Source organism: Schistocerca gregaria, chromosome 11 (assembly GCF_023897955.1).
Source record: "Schistocerca gregaria isolate iqSchGreg1 chromosome 11, iqSchGreg1.2, whole genome shotgun sequence".
Classification (NCBI taxonomy): Eukaryota; Metazoa; Arthropoda; class Insecta; order Orthoptera; family Acrididae; genus Schistocerca; species Schistocerca gregaria.
The window spans coordinates 11,666,921-11,674,706 of NC_064930.1; the positions used below are offsets into that span (position 1 = coordinate 11,666,921).

The 7,786-nt window shown below is 49.7% G+C and overlaps 1 non-coding gene across 1 annotated transcript; it reads left to right on the top strand.

The window, feature by feature from the left end:
- Positions 1-1,516: 1,516 nt before the first annotated feature.
- Positions 1,517-1,590, top strand: Trnat-agu (transfer RNA threonine (anticodon AGU)). The gene has a single exon. It is a non-coding gene; the product is annotated as a tRNA-Thr (tRNA).
- The last annotated feature ends 6,196 nt before the right edge of the window (positions 1,591-7,786 follow it).

A 7,786-nucleotide genomic window follows, 5' to 3' on the forward strand; every position in this document is an offset into this window, starting at 1 on the left:
GAATTTTTAACACTCCTACATGCGCACCTTGCCATGCAAGAGGAATAATTCCCAACCAGCAGAGGTGTCTAGGCAGATACAAGCGAACGATTAGCATCCACAATTGGCAAGCGTTCTTTTATTCGTGCGCAGGAAGCACCCACCTCGCACACCTACACTTAACTTAGAAACAGTACAAATGTTCCCATAAGATTCTCAAGCCTACGTCGGAAAGATCTGCCTTGCGCCGAGTTCACGTAAATCCCACTGCACGTTCCCATTCTTTGCGTGCAGTCGGCTGCTACTGGCGTTGCTGGTTGTGACTGCTGATAACAGATGCCGTAGCAATCACTTCATGGAGTGAGTTGAATGTTTTGCGATAGTCTGTCTCTGACAAGCAAGCACAGGTGATATAGGTGCGAACACAGGAAGCTTGCAGCCCCTCGCTGCCTGCAGACACAGAGCAGCCACACTAGGAGAGCGGCCTAAGCCGTAGGCGAAATGTGCTCATTCGCTTTGGCGCGACGTCGAACTATATGTAAGGCTGTCACTAGCGTGAGCGTTGCGTGAGCGTCGTGTAATGTCGGAAAAGTCGGCTGCATGGGTGATTGCCAAGTTTGGGGAGCGTTTCGCAGTATGATCAGTGCAATGGAGACGTGGAAACTGGTTGTGTCCCAGTGTTTTGCAGTTGGACGACAAGAGTTTTACACAGTAGCAAAGAGCGAGGCACTGAGTTGGCATGAACAATGGAGAGCACAATGGGGCTCGAGATGTGCTTGTTACCTCAGGTGCTGTGTGATTGTCGACAAGGAGTGAAATGGACCAATTTGTGACCGCCCTTTCCATTTAAGACGTAAAAAACAGACGGAATTTGCATTCGTAATACCAGAGTATCGAAACTACTTCGAAGACTTGTGTATATGAACGTGTCCGCGCCTTTGTACTCTGGTAGCTTCGCCGCTACAAACCAACCAACCAACGTGTCCGTGCACATCAGAGTCCCAAAGAATGGAGAATAGCCAGGCTTGGTCGTGTGTGCAGCCGTAGCTCAGTTGGCAGATCGTTCGCTTAGCGTGTGAAAGGTCTCGGGTTCAAGCTCCGGCTCCTCCATGTTTTGTGGTCAGTGCATGGTAAGTGTTGGTCGCGGCGAACATAAAGGGACGCAAGAAGTTGCAAAACCAGCGTCACAGACTGATATGATGTATACTGTTATAAGGAGAGCAAGATGTAAGTGTGGTGACCGGCTGTTATCGTGGTGTCATCGAGTGCAGATCTGTCTTAGGTATCACGGCTTAACGTCATTGAAGCCTAGAGAGTGGACAACACGTTCGTCTTACTCAGAGCGGTGTCCGAATTCTACTTTCGGCGTTATGCGTGCCACTCTTAATGTGGCCAACTACGATTCGATACAGAATGCACGAAACCTGAAAGACACCCTCACTGATACATAGAGAGTAGTGTTTGTCTGCGGAATAATGGGAGTGTAAGGGTCTGTGACGTTGATGTGGCTGTATGTAGCACTATTAGTCAACGGGGGGGTGGGCGTAGCTCAGATGGTAGAGCGCTCGCTTAGTGTGCGAGAGGTACTGGGATCGATACCCAGCGCCCCCAGAATTTTTAACACTCCTACATGCGCACCTTGCCATGCAAGAGGATTAATTCCCAACCAGCAGAGGTGTCTAGGCAGATACAAGCGAACGATTAGCATCCACAATTGGCAAGCGTTCTTTTATTCGTGCGCAGGAAGCACCCACCTCACACACCTACACTTAACTTAGAAACAGTACAAATGTTCCCATAAGATTCTCAAGCCTACGTCGGAAAGATCTGCCTTGCGCCGAGTTCACGTAAATCCCACTGCACGTTCCCATTCTTTGCGTGCAGTCGGCTGCTACTGGCGTTGCTGGTTGTGACTGCTGATAACAGATGCCGTAGCAATCACTTCATGGAGTGAGTTGAATGTTTTGCGATAGTCTGTCTCTGACAAGCAAGCACAGGTGATATAGGTGCGAACACAGGAAGCTTGCAGCCCCTCGCTGGCTGCAGACACAGAGCAGCCACACTAGGAGAGCGGCCTAAGCCGTAGGCGAAATGTGCTCATTCGCTTTGGCGCGACGTCGAACTATATGTAAGGCTGTCACTAGCGTGAGCGTTGCGTGAGCGTCGTGTAATGTCGGAAAAGTCGGCTGCATGGGTGATTGCCAAGTTTGGGGAGCGTTTCGCAGTATGATCAGTGCAATGGAGACGTGGAAACTGGTTGTGTCCCAGTGTTTTGCAGTTGGACGACAAGAGTTTTACACAGTAGCAAAGAGCGAGGCACTGAGTTGGCATGAACAATGGAGAGCACAATGGGGCTCGAGATGTGCTTGTTACCTCAGGTGCTGTGTGATTGTCGACAAGGAGTGAAATGGACCAATTTGTGACCGCCCTTTCCATTTAAGACGTAAAAAACAGACGGAATTTGCATTCGTAATACCAGAGTATCGAAACTACTTGGAACACTTGTGTATATGAACGTGTCCGCGCCTTTGTACTCTGGTAGCTTCGCCGCTACAAACCAACCAACCAAAGTGTCCGTGCACATCAGAGTCCCAAAGAATGGAGAATAGCCAGGCTTGGTCGTGTGTGCAGCCGTAGCTCAGTTGGCAGATCGTTCGCTTAGCGTGTGAAAGGTCTCGGGTTCAAGCTCCGGCTCCTCCATGTTTTGTGGTCAGTGCATGGTAAGTGTTGGTCGCGGCGAACATAAAGGGACGCAAGAAGTTGCGAAACCAGCGTCACAGACTGATATGATGTATACTGTTATAAGGAGAGCAAGATGTAAGTGTGGTGACCGGCTGTTATCGTGGTGTCATCGAGTGCAGATCTGTCTTAGGTATCACGGCTTAACGTCATTGAAGCCTAGAGAGTGGACAACACGTTCGTCTTACTCAGAGCGGTGTCCGAATTCTACTTTCGGCGTTATGCGTGCCACTCTTAATGTGGCCAACTACGATTCGATACAGAATGCACGAAACCTGAAAGACACCCTCACTGATACATAGAGAGTAGTGTTTGTCTGCGGAATAATGGGAGTGTAAGGGTCTGAGACGTTGATGTGGCTGTATGTAGCACTATTAGTCAACGGGGGGGTGGGCGTAGCTCAGATGGTAGAGCGCTCGCTTAGTGTGCGAGAGGTACTGGGATCGATACCCAGCGCCTCCAGAATTTTTAACACTCCTACATGCGCACCTTGCCATGCAAGAGGAATAATTCCCAACCAGCAGAGGTGTCTAGGCAGATACAAGCGAACGATTAGCATCCACAATTGGCAAGCGTTCTTTTATTCGTGCGCAGGAAGCACCCACCTCGCACACCTACACTTAACTTAGAAACAGTACAAATGTTCCCATAAGATTCTCAAGCCTACGTCGGAAAGATCTGCCTTTCGCCGAGTTCACGTAAATCCCACTGCACGTTCCCATTCTTTGCGTGCAGTCGGCTGCTACTGCTGTTGCTGGTTGTGACTGCTGATAACAGATGCCGTAGCAATCACTTCATGGAGTGAGTTGAATGTTTTGCGATAGTCTGTCTCTGACAAGCAAGCACAGGTGATATAGGTGCGAACACAGGAAGCTTGCAGCCCCTCGCTGCTTGCAGACACAGAGCAGCCACACTAGGAGAGCGGCCTAAGCCGTAGGCGAAATGTGCTCATTCGCTTTGGCGCGACGTCGAACTATAAGTAAGGCTGTCACTAGCGTGAGCGTTGCGTGAGCGTCGTGTAAAGTCGGAAAAGTCGGCTGCATGGGTGATTGCCAAGTTTGGAGAGCGTTTCGCAGTATGATCAGTGCAATGGAGACGCGGAAACTGGTTGTGTCCCAGTGTTTTGCAGTTGGACGACAAGAGTTTTACACAGTAGCAAAGAGCGAGGCACTGAGTTGGCATGAACAATGGAGAGCACAATGGGGCTCGAGATGTGCTTGTTACCTCAGGTGCTGTGTGATTGTCGACAAGGAGTGAAATGGACCAATTTGTGACCGCCCTTTCCATTTAAGACGTGAAAAACAGACGGAATTTGCATTCGTAATACCAGAGTATCGAAACTACTTGGAACACTTGTGTATATGAACGTGTCCGCGCCTTTGTACTCTGGTACCTTCGCCGCTACAAACCAACCAACCAACGTGTCCGTGCACATCAGAGTCCCAAAGAATGGAGAATAGCCAGGCTTGGTCGTGTGTGCAGCCGTAGCTCAGTTGGCAGATCGTTCGCTTAGCGTGTGAAAGGTCTCGGGTTCAAGCTCCGGCTCCTCCATGTTTTGTGGTCAGTGCATGGTAAGTGTTGGTCGCGGCGAACATAAAGGGACGCAAGAAGTTGCAAAACCAGCGTCACAGACTGATATGATGTATACTGTTATAAGGAGAGCAAGATGTAAGTGTGGTGACCGGCTGTTATCGTGGTGTCATCGAGTGCAGATCTGTCTTAGGTATCACGGCTTAACGTCATTGAAGCCTAGAGAGTGGACAACACGTTCGTCTTACTCAGAGCGGTGTCCGAATTCTACTTTCGGCGTTATGCGTGCCACTCTTAATGTGGCCAACTACGATTCGATACAGAATGCACGAAACCTGAAAGACACCCTCACTGATACATAGAGAGTAGTGTTTGTCTGCGGAATAATGGGAGTGTAAGGGTCTGTGACGTTGATGTGGCTGTATGTAGCACTATTAGTCAACGGGGGGGTGGGCGTAGCTCAGATGGTAGAGCGCTCGCTTAGTGTGCGAGAGGTACTGGGATCGATACCCAGCGCCTCCAGAATTTTTAACACTCCTACATGCGCACCTTGCCATGCAAGAGGAATAATTCCCAACCAGCAGAGGTGTCTAGGCAGATACAAGCGAACGATTAGCATCCACAATTGGCAAGCGTTCTTTTATTCGTGCGCAGGAAGCACCCACCTCGCACACCTACACTTAACTTAGAAACAGTACAAATGTTCCCATAAGATTCTCAAGCCTACGTCGGAAAGATCTGCCTTGCGCCGAGTTCACGTAAATCCCACTGCACGTTCCCATTCTTTGCGTGCAGTCGGCTGCTACTGGTGTTGCTGGTTGTGACTGCTGATAACAGATGCCGTAGCAATCACTTCATGGAGTGAGTTGAATGTTTTGCGATAGTCTGTCTCTGACAAGCAAGCACAGGTGATATAGGTGCGAACACAGGAAGCTTGCAGCCCCTCGCTGCCTGCAGACACAGAGCAGCCACACTAGGAGAGCGGCCTAAGCCGTAGGCGAAATGTGCTCATTCGCTTTGGCGCGACGTCGAACTATAAGTAAGGCTGTCACTAGCGTGAGCGTTGCGTGAGCGTCGTGTAATGTCGGAAAAGTCGGCTGCATGGGTGATTGCTAAGTTTGGGGAGCGTTTCGCAGTATGATCAGTGCAATGGAAACGCGGAAACTGGTTGTGTCCCAGTGTTTTGCAGTTGGACGACAAGAGTTTTACACAGTAGCAAAGAGCGAGGCACTGAGTTGGCATGAACAATGGAGAGCACAATGGGGCTCGAGATGTGCTTGTTACCTCAGGTGCTGTGTGATTGTCGACAAGGAGTGAAATGGACCAATTTGTGACCGCCCTTTCCATTTAAGACGTGAAAAACAGACGGAATTTGCATTCGTAATACCAGAGTATCGAAACTACTTGGAACTCTTGTGTATATGAACGTGTCCGCGCCTTTGTACTCTGGTACCTTCGCCGCTACAAACCAACCAACCAACGTGTCCGTGCACATCAGAGTCCCAAAGAATGGAGAATAGCCAGCCTTGGTCGTGTGTGCAGCCGTAGCTCAGTTGGCAGATCGTTCGCTTAGCGTGTGAAAGGTCTCGGGTTCAAGCTCCGGCTCCTCCATGTTTTGTGGTCAGTGCATGGTAAGTGTTGGTCGCGGCGAACATAAAGGGACGCAAGAAGTTGCAAAACCAGCGTCACAGACTGATATGATGTATACTGTTATAAGGAGAGCAAGATGTAAGTGTGGCGACCGGCTGTTATCGTGGTGTCATCGAGTGCAGATCTGTCTTAGGTATCACGGCTTAACGTCATTGAAGCCTAGAGAGTGGACAACACGTTCGTCTTACTCAGAGCGGTGTCCGAATTCTACTTTCGGCGTTATGCGTGCCACTCTTAATGTGGCCAACTACGATTCGATACAGAATGCACGAAACCTGAAAGACACCCTCACTGATACATAGAGAGTAGTGTTTGTCTGCGGAATAATGGGAGTGTAAGGGTCTGTGACGTTGATGTGGCTGTATGTAGCACTATTAGTCAACGGGGGGGTGGGCGTAGCTCAGATGGTAGAGCGCTCGCTTAGTGTGCGAGAGGTACTGGGATCGATACCCAGCGCCTCCAGAATTTTTAACACTCCTACATGCGCACCTTGCCATGCAAGAGGAATAATTCCCAACCAGCAGAGGTGTCTAGGCAGATACAAGCGAACGATTAGCATCCACAATTGGCAAGCGTTCTTTTATTCGTGCGCAGGAAGCACCCACCTCGCACACCTACACTTAACTTAGAAACAGTACAAATGTTCCCATAAGATTCTCAAGCCTACGTCGGAAAGATCTGCCTTGCGCCGAGTTCACGTAAATCCCACTGCACGTTCCCATTCTTTGCGTGCAGTCGGCTGCTACTGGTGTTGCTGGTTGTGACTGCTGATAACAGATGCCGTAGCAATCACTTCATGGAGTGAGTTGAATGTTTTGCGATAGTCTGTCTCTGACAAGCAAGCACAGGTGATATAGGTGCGAACACAGGAAGCTTGCAGCCCCTCGCTGCCTGCAGACACAGAGCAGCCACACTAGGAGAGCGGCCTAAGCCGTAGGCGAAATGTGCTCATTCGCTTTGGCGCGACGTCGAACTATAAGTAAGGCTGTCACTAGCGTGAGCGTTGCGTGAGCGTCGTGTAATGTCGGAAAAGTCGGCTGCATGGGTGATTGCTAAGTTTGGGGAGCGTTTCGCAGTATGATCAGTGCAATGGAAACGCGGAAACTGGTTGTGTCCCAGTGTTTTGCAGTTGGACGACAAGAGTTTTACACAGTAGCAAAGAGCGAGGCACTGAGTTGGCATGAACAATGGAGAGCACAATGGGGCTCGAGATGTGCTTGTTACCTCAGGTGCTGTGTGATTGTCGACAAGGAGTGAAATGGACCAATTTGTGACCGCCCTTTCCATTTAAGACGTGAAAAACAGACGGAATTTGCATTCGTAATACCAGAGTATCGAAACTACTTGGAACTCTTGTGTATATGAACGTGTCCGCGCCTTTGTACTCTGGTACCTTCGCCGCTACAAACCAACCAACCAACGTGTCCGTGCACATCAGAGTCCCAAAGAATGGAGAATAGCCAGCCTTGGTCGTGTGTGCAGCCGTAGCTCAGTTGGCAGATCGTTCGCTTAGCGTGTGAAAGGTCTCGGGTTCAAGCTCCGGCTCCTCCATGTTTTGTGGTCAGTGCATGGTAAGTGTTGGTCGCGGCGAACATAAAGGGACGCAAGAAGTTGCAAAACCAGCGTCACAGACTGATATGATGTATACTGTTATAAGGAGAGCAAGATGTAAGTGTGGCGACCGGCTGTTATCGTGGTGTCATCGAGTGCAGATCTGTCTTAGGTATCACGGCTTAACGTCATTGAAGCCTAGAGAGTGGACAACACGTTCGTCTTACTCAGAGCGGTGTCCGAATTCTACTTTCGGCGTTATGCGTGCCACTCTTAATGTGGCCAACTACGATTCGATACAGAATGCACGAAACCTGAAAGACACCCTCACTGATAC